Source organism: Lissotriton helveticus, chromosome 2_2 (assembly GCF_964261635.1).
Source record: "Lissotriton helveticus chromosome 2_2, aLisHel1.1, whole genome shotgun sequence".
Lineage (NCBI taxonomy): Eukaryota > Metazoa > Chordata > Amphibia > Caudata > Salamandridae > Lissotriton > Lissotriton helveticus.
Window position 1 is genome coordinate 187,701,850 of NC_136060.1, and position 12,011 is coordinate 187,713,860.

General features: G+C 45.7%; 1 protein-coding gene across 1 annotated transcript in view; it reads left to right on the forward strand.

The window, feature by feature from the left end:
- Positions 1 to 12,011, forward strand: part of RFC1 (replication factor C subunit 1) — a 711,111-nt gene that overhangs the window by 164,062 nt on the left and 535,038 nt on the right. The gene's annotated exons all lie outside the window — the stretch shown is intronic.

Consider the following 12,011-nt stretch of genomic DNA (forward strand, 5'->3'; position numbering starts at 1 on the left):
ATGTGCACTCCCGCGACTTGGAAAGCCATCTACTGTGGTGGATGGCTTTCCAAGTCGCGGTGCGTCCATTGGGGCGTAGGGGCGTAGCCCCACTAAGCCCCATGGACCCACCGCGCCGTCACTGAAATAAAAATAAAAATATAGAATGATCGCGCTACCCGCCGGCCGGGAATCCGGGAGACACCCAACTTTTCCAGAGTGCGCAGGGGTGTGGGGGGGCTGGGCCTGCTGCAGCTTGAGTGACAGTTCACTCAGCTGCAGCAGTACTGCACAAGTGAATGTTTGTGCAGAAACTAGCCCGAGCATGCGCAGATAGTTTCCCTGCTGAAGTCCCCCTTAGAGAGAGGACCAGGGGGCGGGCCGCAGCCCCCGGGGTTCTAAAGGGCGACTGGGCGACCAGTCATGGTGCCCCCCTAGCCAATCCTGGCGCTGCATGCAGCGCCAGGATTGGCTGGTCCAGTGGTCCACGTGCAGGCCAATCACTGTGTGACTTTGCGCCATCCACTACCGTGACATACATTAAGTACATATGTCACACTGTGTGTGTGTGGGGAGGGGGAGGGGGTTTCGCTTCTGCCTCCCAAGCAGCATCAGACGCTGCCCTCTTCAGTGACTATCCGCGCATTACAAAATGAGCTCGCATGGGAGAAAGCGGGGATTCCCATTTTGGTGTGAAGTTGTAGAAATGTATACATGACTTTGGGCTCAATATGTATGTTCCGATTTTGGTGTGAAGTTGTAGAAATGTATACATGACTTTGGGCTCAATATGTATGTTCCGATTTTGGTGTGAAGTTGTAAAAATGTATACATGACTTTTACGAAGTCCGTACAATTGCTGCTATTATAACCTATACATTCTTTGAATGGCATAGCGCCTACACCCTACAAATGCTGCTATTGTATATTACATACAGAAATATTTGTACATGGTTTTGTGATTTATCCTGAAATATTGTGTTCACACTTTAGCGGAAGAATGTTTTCCAATGGTGTAATTTTTACTAATGTTTATTATGTCTGTTGCTATATGGTTGTATTTTTACATACCGAATAAAGCATCTTTTGACTTTGTATACATGACTTTGGTGTGAATATGTACCATCAAAACTGCAGGTCCACACCAAAGGAGAGAGGATGTGGTCTGACGGTTAGCGCGGCCGACTTTGGTGCTGTGAAACCAGGTTCGAGCCTCTTATCAAGCCATAAAAATGTATACATGACTTTGGTGTTAAATAAATAGATGTTTTAAAAAACAAATAGCAATGATATTCCGACTAAGGTGTGAAATTGGTGTCGAATAAATACATGTTTTAAAAACAATTAATAATAATCGTGTATCATTGGTGCTGGAGTACAAGGTTCGAGACTGGTATTGAACACTGACAAGCTGTGTGCAAGTTATATGGTCATAAAAATACATGAATGATGGATGGGCAGGGAGGGTGCATTAATGATTGTTGGGTGGATGGGTGGGTGGATAGGTGCATGGATGGATGCATGCATGATGGGTGGATGCATGATGGGTGGATGGATGCATGAATGATGGATGCAGGATGGTTGGGTGGATGGATGGATGGATGGGTGAATGCATGAATGAATGATGTATGGATGCAGGGTGGATGGGTGGATGGGTGGATGGATGGGTGGATGCATGAATGATGTATGGATGGATGCATGCATGATGGGTGGATGCATGATGGATAGGTGGATGCATGAATGAATGATGTATGGATGCAGGGTGGATGCGTGGATGGATGGGTGGATGCATGGATGCATGCATGATGGGTGGATGCATGATGGATGGATGGGTCGATGCATGAATGATGTATGGATGGATGCATGGATGCATGCATGATGGGTGGATGCATGATGGATGGATGGGTGGATGCATGAATGAATGATGTATGGATGCAGGATGGGTTGGTGGGTGGATGCATGAATGATGTATGGATGGATGCAAGGTGGTTCGGGCTCGCTGCGGTGCAATATGCAAATTTGTTTACGCCACACCACTTTCAAATGTCACCAGCCGCTTCTGCATCCACATGCTTTGCACATGCTGTTTCACACCCTTTAGTCCTCTGGCTTTGCAGCACCGAGCGCTTTCTTAGATAGTGCGTGCGCTATAAGTGCAGTAGCTCATAAGGTATTCATTCTAGCGCCAACACGCAAATATGGCAAGCACAGCTTAAAACTTCTTTAAGGGATTCTAGCTCACTCGACCCTCACCTTCCAGTGGCTTTTCACTGCGCGCCATTTATTTCAAAGCATATTAATCCAGGAAGGTTTGATGCTGGAGGGGCAAAGGTTTATTAGCTGTAACTCCGCGTAGATATCCAGCCAAAACAAACACGCAGCCCACTCAGTCTTCGGGAATTGGGGCATAAATACATATTTATCAATGCTGCAAACTCAGTCCTGAAGAGAGCACGTGTGGTCTCGGGGCACAGAGTGCTCCCCCTCTCACCAGGGTTCTGTCGTTCCAACTAGGCAATGCACTCTCAGTGCAGTATTCTATGGAAAACGACTGCAGTGAAAATACTAAAGCATAGGATACCCCTGAAGAAGGAATATTGCCAACCATAAGTGACGTGTGCTTCTTGCATCAATCAGAATCGCATTCCATTTTCTTGGCACTTCTAATCCAGATGTTTTTGGTTCACCCCTCTTTTGTATACCTCTGTACGCCATGCTCTGTAAATTATACCACCTCTATTTACTTACGTTCCTTGCAGATTAACAAACAGTTTATCTTTCATATTGTTTGTGAGAATTTTTCTAGGAAAAAACCTAAAAAAGCAAGGAGGAGGGAGATGTTATGTCATCCTTACAGTAGCAATTCTGCTACTCAAAACGTTTGATCTTTAGTGCATTAGATAACTCTTGTACATACATTGCTTGGAATGAAAAGATCACTGTTGGGCAAGCAGAATACACATGTACGCGTGTGTCCAATTGTGATGAAACAAAGTATGCCAGATAAAGATCTTGAGTCTTTCGTGTCCATTTCACCGGTAGAGGATGATCTCTAATGGTATTGCTTTGTGTACTCCCTTCGTAGCTATGTCAGCAGATGAGCTCAATATTGAATGTTTGTAGTGTGGGGCCTTTTGAGGAGCGTATAAGCGTCACTGTTCATGCTTTCAGCTTTCATACAATTCAGCCGTACTTTAATCGGGGTCATTTGTGAGTCTGGTGATGATTGCCCACCCCTCACCTCCCAGTGCTGCTTAATAAAGCAATATGGCCATGTCTGAACTGGGGTGGCAGAGTGAGCTAAAGAATGGTGATGGATTAAACCCAGATCAGTTGACTGGGGGTGAGTGTTTGATTTGCTCAAACACTCCGTCCATCATCCCCTTTTGAATTGCTTTTTTCGCGCTAAGTTGGCAGGGTATGCTCAGACGTGAGTCCCTTGCTCACTTTGCCAATGGATTCAAGATAACCTGGCTGATGAGGATTATGAATCCGAAACCGGTCCCAGGATGCTTGTTTACGGTCCAGGGAAGACATGGCTTGGCAGTTCGGGCTGGACTGTTCCTATGAGGCACAGGGTCAGACTGATTTGTATATGGCCATGTCTGAACTGGGGTGGCAGAGTGAGCTAAAGAGTTGTGATGGATTAAACCCAGATCAGTTGACTGGGGGTGAGTGTTTGATTTGCTCAAACGCTCCGTCCATCATCCCCTTTTGTATCGCTTAACACCTTCGGTGCTCATGACGAGCAGAGCTCGTCATGAGCCACGGTGCTCCGGTGCTCATGACGAGCTCAGCTCGTCATGAGCCGTGGAACGCTCAGGTGCGGGGAGAATTCCCCCGCTGTGCTGAGCGTTCCACGGGAGACAATACACCTGTGACGATCTCAGCTCGTCATGAGCACCGGAGCGCCGTAGCTCATGATGAGCTGAGCTCGTCATGAGCATGCGGGCGCTATGCGCGCCCCCCTCCCAACCCCCCCCAGCACAGCGGGGGAATAACCCCTGCAGCGAAGGGGTTAATAAAGTAAGGGTTTGTCTCTACCAAATGACAGGTAATTCAAGAGCCTGGGACATCTGATGAACTAAAACGAGAGGGGTCCCTTGAATCAGGGTCCTAATGGTTCACCTGTGATCATCATGACCACAGGGTCCACCTCTTCATCCCAGCACTCTTTTAATGTAAGGGTTATTACATGTAACTATTTCAAGGGTCTGGTATCCCTCTAATGAACTGGAAGAGGTATATATTTCTACACCATAAACTCCTAACTTGGAACATCTAGAATGAACGCTCTTAGGGAGACCTGGTGCGTTGCTCTATCTCAATCGGATTTCAGCGCCAAACGCAGTGCAAAGCAAGATGCATAAAATCTGCAAGGTCTGCAGCGCTTCCTTTGCATTTAGAAGGCCTCACTGAATCAATTTTATGGAGGCGTTTGGTAGTATATTAACATCTATTGAGATCGTTGAAGTGTATGAGCTGTGTCTTTGATCTGTAGAAACTTCTTTTGTTTACTCACAGCAGTACCGCCATGTCTTAATAGCAAATCCATCTCTAAGTCAGTCTTCCATCTCATTTAGTCGCATCATCAGCTGCAGGAAACATCTCCTGAGTCATCCAGTGTAGTCTGGTCCCCTTATCTGCTGTTGTTGTTTGATAAGTACATTTGTGTCATGGGAATAAACTCATTTGTACATGTGGAAATGCTTTCCATTCAACTGAGGCCACATGTTGCGTTCTAAAACATGCAAATAGGACGAACTGTTGACCTCGGCCAGTAATTTGAAATGTTCTAGTGTAAGGAAACTTCAGTTGTGGAAGAGTTGGCAGAGTTTAGTGAGTTCAAGTTGTTTCAATGTGTACATCCGACTTTTCCAATGTACCTGTTTGGGTAGCCCGGTGGTCAGTGTTTCTTTGTCTAGTTGGTCTCGCTCAATAGGGAGATGCGGTTCAGTTCAGTTATGACATTTACCCAATATACTACATAATGTGCTGCAAACCCACCCTGTTTATATGATTTTATAAGTCTTGCTCAGCTGACCTAGGGTGTTTTACCCCTCCGTGCTCTAGTGAGCAGGGGGTGTTTCTTGACAAAGATGTGTGTTTCTCAGGCATATGGGTATATTGACAAACAGATAAAGAAGTTTAGTGATCACCATCTTTTTTTAAAATGATCAATGCCACTGTGCCTGCTATAGATAAAAGGACGATCCAGCACTCTCGTCACAAGCTTGTTGGTCACTGGACCCTAATTGTCGCATAGGATTAATTCCATTCTTCTATTGATGAAGAACTTTACGGTGTGGTTTCGGCACTTTGCCTCAGAACAGAGCACTGTCTGGTATTGGGGGATTTTAACATCCACATGGATATTGGGACTGATGCTGATGCCATTAAGATCGGTGACACTACTTCCCCTTTGGGACTCTCCCCCTACCTGTCCACCCCCCGACACAATAAAGGCCATACGCTCGATCAAGTATTCTCCACTATGCCAATTGATATTTCCACTCCTACTCCGGTTCTCTGGTCGGACCATTTTTTATTTAATTTTCAAATTCTTCACACTAACAAATCTTTGCACAACATGTCTAGTCGACCTCTCCAGACCTCAGGTGCTTATCACCTTGTCACCCCATAGATGCTAACTTGGGCTTGTCTATCCCATCCGTGCCTGTTGTCAGGCACTCTAGAGAAGGACCTAGTTCTCCTGCAGATGTGGTTTTGTGGAGAGACTAGACGAACTAGCCCCTGTGACATCGTCCCATAAGCCCGCCTGCCGGGTCTCTGCTCCTTGGTTCACTGAAGCCTTGTCCATGAAGCGGCGGCAATGTAAGATTGCAGAAAGGGCATGGCGCCGCCACTATGACATCACTGACAAAATGGCGTATAGGGCATCTATCAAAGCTTACCATAGAGACATTTTGCTGGAGAAGAAAGCATATTTCTCAAAAAGAATTGAGGCTGCCTCAAATACCAGTAAGGACATTTTTTTCGATTGTGAGGGAGTTTACCTCACCCAAGATGAGCACGGCTCCGTGTGCTCACTCTGAATCTTGGATCACGTTATTCGCTGATTTTTTTACCAATAAAATTAAGACCATTCAGGACTCCTTTGCGCAGTCCGGGGTTGGGGCAGTCTCCGATACGATCTTTCCTTCTTCTTCTTCCCTGGTTGGTGGGGCTCCTACTCTTTGGGAATTTCCGCCGCTTTCCTGTCCAACATCATTGGATTTTCTCACCAAACTAAAATCAGGCTCTCCTTTGGACCCCTGTCCGGCCAAATTTTTAGCTACAATGGCGGAAGTGATAAATCCCATTATTAACCCGGTGCTCAATCTATCCCTTAGCACGGGAGTGGTCCCTCTAGCCTGGAAGCAAGCCCTGATCATACCGCTTCTGAAGAAGCTCAATCTGGATCCGGCGGAACACGCCAACTATAGGCCTATCTCCCTTCTGCCAGCTTTTGCCAAAGTCGTGGAGAAATATGTACATTCCTCCCTCTCCAACTTCCTTGAGTCCAATAACATTCTGCATTGCACCCAATCCGGCTTTCGCACCAACATGAGCACGGAGACAGCGCTACTAGAAGTAACGGAGGCAATCAAGGAGGTTTTGGATGCAGGGGGCAAGGCGATGCTGGTGATGCTCGACCTGTCGGCGGCCTTTGACACCGTCCCCCAAACTGGTCTCCTCTCAAGACTCAGTGAGATCGGTCTGCGGGGGACGGTGTTCAGCTGGTTTAAGTCCTTTCTAGCGGGCCGGCGTCAAACGGTCTGGGCCCCTCCTTTCTCTGCCGCGGTGACGCCATTAGAGGTGGGAGTTCCTCAGGGCTCTATTTTTAGCCTGACTCTCTTTAACATCTTTATGGCCCCCCTGGCGGCACTGGCAGAGTCGTTTGGTACCCACATCGTGTCGTACGCCGACGACACCCATCTCCTTTTCACTTGTGAGAAGGGGTCTGATTTCGACGGGGAGAGCATCAGAGGCTGCCTGGGGGCTGTGTTTAAGTGGTTCCAGCAAAACAGCCTTAAGTGCAACTCGGATAAATCCGAGGTGCTCTTTTTTGGCTGTCGGTCTGATCCTGGGTGGCAGTCTTGGTGGCCTGCGGACATGTTCCCTCCATTGGCGGCTTCTGCCGTGGCCAAGAACCTTGGAGTAAAAATTGATAATAATCTCTCGTTGAAGCCCCAGATTCTTGGCCTAGCTGGGAAATGTTTTGGTCTTCTTAAAATGCTCCGAAAATTTCTTCCTCTGCTCTCGCAGGTACATAGAAAAATCACAGTGCAGGCTCTAATCGGGTCTCGCCTTGATTACGCCAACATCCTGTACCTCGGATTGCCAGAGTATCTTCTCCAACGCCTGCAGATAGTTCAAAATTCGGCTGCCCGTGCCATCTTTGGCCTCCATCGGAGAGCCAGAGTCTCTGGTCTTCTGAAGACTCTTCATTGGATCCCCATCCGGAAACAAATCATTTTTAAGGCGCTTACTCTGGCCTTCAAGGCTCTCCATGACACTGGCGCCAAATACATACAACGGCGGTTGGCCTTCTATCAGCCTTCTAGATCTTTGAGGTCAGCATCATTGGTTTTGGCCTCAGTCCCTGTTATCAGGAGAGCACGGATCGGAGGTCGGTCGTTTAAATGTCTGGCGCCTCAATTGTGGAACACCCTGCCTGTGTCTTTGAGAAGGAGTACCAACTTGTTAGCGTTCAGGAAGGATTTAAAATCTTGGTTGTTCAGTAGTGCCTGCTTCCCTTCTGTCTGTCCCGTGTCTGTTTTAGGTCACAAGCGCCGGGACACTCCTCGGAGTAGCTGAGCGCTATACAAAACATCCCCATACGTAACATAACATGATTATACCCAGTATTTTATTGAGCCATCCTTCCAAGTCAGGGCCCTGGTATCACTCTACAAGTGTGGTCAGTTAAGGAAAACAGATCAGGTTTCTCCCAATGAATGCGCAGGTCTGAGTAAATAATAGATTATATCTTGGATAACAGGATCTATATTTACTCGAGGGCCTCCATGACAAGCAGGGTATCGTCCACGTACATGGAAATCAAGTATCTACGAGTGGGAAATGTTCTGCTGCATCCCAGGTGTTTTTCACATAGCATACATCCAAGGGTTTGCAATTGCTAAAGCAATTAGTAACAGTTACAAGGGTATTCCTGTCTTGTATCAGCTTTCTTCTCGCAACACAGATAAGACATATCCATTAACTCGTACTCTGGCTGTGGGGTTGGTATAATATAATTTCACCATTCCTATATAATCGTGCAGCAAGCACATTCCGTGCAAAATATTAAATGAAAACATCCCTTAAGGGGATTTAAAAGCCTTTTCTGCATTAAGTAATTCCAAGGCTGCCTTTACTTCTGGTCTGATACAGTGATTAATCTCCAATAATGTCCACAGAATATTCAAAGGGATCCTGCCAGGCTTAAATCCTGACTGGTCTGATAACACCAGCAATGGTCATCAGTTGATTCAGCCTGTTGGCCAGCACTCTTGCCAATATCTTTATTCTCTACATTTAAAAGCGACATATGCAAAAGAAACAATTGATGGATGGAATGCTGGACAGTGCAAACATTCACCCCCTGTCACAAGGATCTGGGTAAATCCATCATACTTTTGCTCACCACACCACCCCAGTTTGGACCATAGGCGAATCTGTCTTGACCCTGTTCCTTGTGGGAACAGACCAGCCCGAAATGCCAAGCCAGGTCCTCCCTAGACCGGAAACAAGCATCCTGGGACCGGTTTTAAGGCATCACCCTTCATCTGTTAGGCTAGCTTGAATCCAGTGGTGTAGTGAGCACGGGACCCACGTCTGCGCATACCCTTCCCTTTCTGTGCTGCACATTCTTAGTAGAAGGCTTCAGTTGTCTATATCCTTCATCTGTGAGCGCTTCCACATCATGCCTCACTGGCTCAACATGTGTTTTAATCCACACCTGGTCTCAAAAGTGATTTTGGGTTGTTTTCTGGTCATTTATCTCCATGTTGATGTCACTATATAATCTATTTATCAGTGTTAGGCTGATGGTGCTTTGCTACTAAAATGACTTATTAGTTCAAGTGCCTAGGAACAAGCCCCACAGAACCAGCGTCCCCGCTAGATAAACTCAATGTGTTTTTATAAAATCATTATAATGCGGTTTGTGCGGAGTCCGGTATGTCTATAATGGGTTCACAGTTTCTCAGCAGAGGCCTAGCTTCTTCCCCAAACCCCAGCGCCCCTGTATTCTACGAGAACACTGACCTTTGGTTTGGGACTGTACTGACGCGGCACAGGCACGTACCCTGCCACCGACCGGTAGTCTAGTTCTGGCCCACTATACCGCCTGTGAGCTAGCACAGAGCTCTGAAGGCCGCCTCCACCTCATATTTGACTCACCACTTGGTCCTCTCATTGGAGAAATTAGTCTTTCCAGCCCGGCTGGGGCTCCTGCCACCACAGCCGAGCTCAGTCAGGTGGGGACCTTCGCCATCCTCTTCAAATCTGCCAGCAGCACATCTGTGCACCAGCTCTCCTTGGCAAATTGCTGTAGTTTTCAGCTAGAATCTCGTGGTCAAGCGTTTGCTACATATGTGTCTTTAACCAGCTCTTGCAAATTAGACTCTCTGCCTTCGAGAAATTATTCAGCAGCTGATCTTAATTTTTAAACTCATTCTGACTAAGTATTTGCACAGATCTTAATGGATTAAGCGAGTTAGGTGATTACAGCTCCCTCATCAGATAGCCATCCTATTCGGTGGATAGCCAAGCATCCAGCTGTTCCAGAGTAAAAACACACATAGCTTTCGCATAGACCACAGTTTAACTATAAATCTCTAAATGTACTAATCAGGAACCAGATTTGTAGACATAAACTAAAGTGAAACCATGATACTGGCCACTGGTTTTTAAGTCCATTTCTGCCAAGTAGATCTTAGGCACAAATAACCTAGCTGTACACGTTACAGCATTAAAACTTCAATGCATGTTATCTGGTGCTCAGCCAGAGAGGCAATTTTATTGAGAAATATCATTAAGTGATTTTATTGAAATGATGTAATGATGTTTGTATGCCTACGTGGAATTTTGTATCCAATCTCTTTTAAATCGTTTTATATTTGTGCGCGGATATGATATGGTAACTGTTATCCTATTTTATTACTTTGGTGGATGCCTGGTCCTCTTTAAACTGCAGGCTTCATGGCTCAATATACTACTTTTACAGCATACACACTTCCTGCCAGGGCTCCTTACTCAGTAGTAAACCTGCTTCTTATTTCATCACACCTACTTCTTATTTCATCACACCTACTAAGATATTTTAGTACTCACCCAATCGTTCTATTGGTGAAAGGTCCAAAAAACTGTTTGCAGCAGGTGTATTCTTTGCAAAATGGAGAATGTAGTTGGACAGCTAAAATTCTTGATTTTTTTCCCATTCAAATGTAGTAATTACATTGGTGTCTGTACATTCCATGTTGGCATACTAAATTGAAGGACCGCTTTGCATGTGATTTAGTATTATCTTCTTTAAGCACATGTAGGTGATACTGAGAGACGGTGAAATATGGTGAGTCATTCTGATGAACAACTGGGTCGATAGGTACCACATTAGGTGTTTGACTATCAAGTACAGGAATATCTCACAAAAATATTGTAGGGAGAATATTGACTATCACAATATTGTGTCAGTTTGCTATTAACGCCACCTTCAATATGTATGTCATCAAGATACATGTTTGTGCAGTTAGCAATTGTAAGCTTATACTTACCTTCACAACATTGCAGGAGTCTATATTCTGGCTATGGTACTTTTGAAGAGTAATATTTAAAACAAGAAATACTGGTATGCTACCACTACATACAGCAAATGCTGGATTTGGTATGTGTTTAAAATGAAGCTTTGTGGAAAAACAGGCTGCTATTTTTAACCTTTTATCAAGTATGTGATGCAACGGATGCTTTATTTATCTGTGGTATGAAGTGACCCATGAAGTGACCTTGGCCAGTTCTATTGACTTTTGCTGGTGTTAAGCAGCTTAGATCAGGTGTTTTAGAAGTTAGTATTACATGGATTCCCCCTTCTGGGCATAATCAAGTTAAGAAACATGGGCCCCTTTATGGTCATTCCTTCAGGCCAGTTGTCCTAGAGTACAAGGATATGGGATATGTTGTGTCCACAAAAAAGTATCATTCAGAATCTAAAGATTATTCTCATCTGGTTTGAATTCATAGAGTTTTTGTTGTGTCCGACTTTTCACTTTCTAGATTGAAAACTATTTTTGAAGATTCTTTTGACAGTTACTTTTTCCGCTAGGAGTGATAAGCTCATACACTCAAAATGAACGGGGATAAAACAGAGCTAATGCTCCTGGCACCTGCCAGCCCTAACTCCTTCAGTACTCTATGGCCATCCTGCTTGGGTATTCCCCCAGCCCCCAAGGACAACATCAAGAGCCTTGGGGTATGGATGGACAGATCTCTGTCTTTTGGCACCCAAGCCACCAAACTTGCAGCTACCTGTTTCGGCCTCCTTAGGATGTTAAGGAAGGTCCTCCATCTTCTACCTATGGAGGCAAAACAGGTAGCCATCCAGGGCCTTATCCAGTCCCGACTGGATTTTAACAATGCCCTTTACCTAGCTGCCCCAGAATATACGCTGCGGAGACTACAAACAGTACAGAACTGCGCCGCCCGCACACTACTTCAGATCCCCAGGCGTCAATCTGTCAAAACCGGGCTGTTTACATTACATTGGCTACCTATTCGCCAAAGAATACAATTCAAAGCCCTATGCATCGCGCATCAGGCCTTCTGGAAAACGGGCCCCCTCATCACCCTCAACCTAGTCTCGCACTACCAACCTACTAGGAACCTCCGATCAAACTTGATGTACATGGCCACAATTCCCAGAATAAAGAAATCCAGAACCGGCGGTAGGACCTTCGCTCACAATGCTTCCAAGCTATGGAACACCCTGCCCCTCCATCTGAGAGCCAACCCCAATCTCTCATAATTCAGGA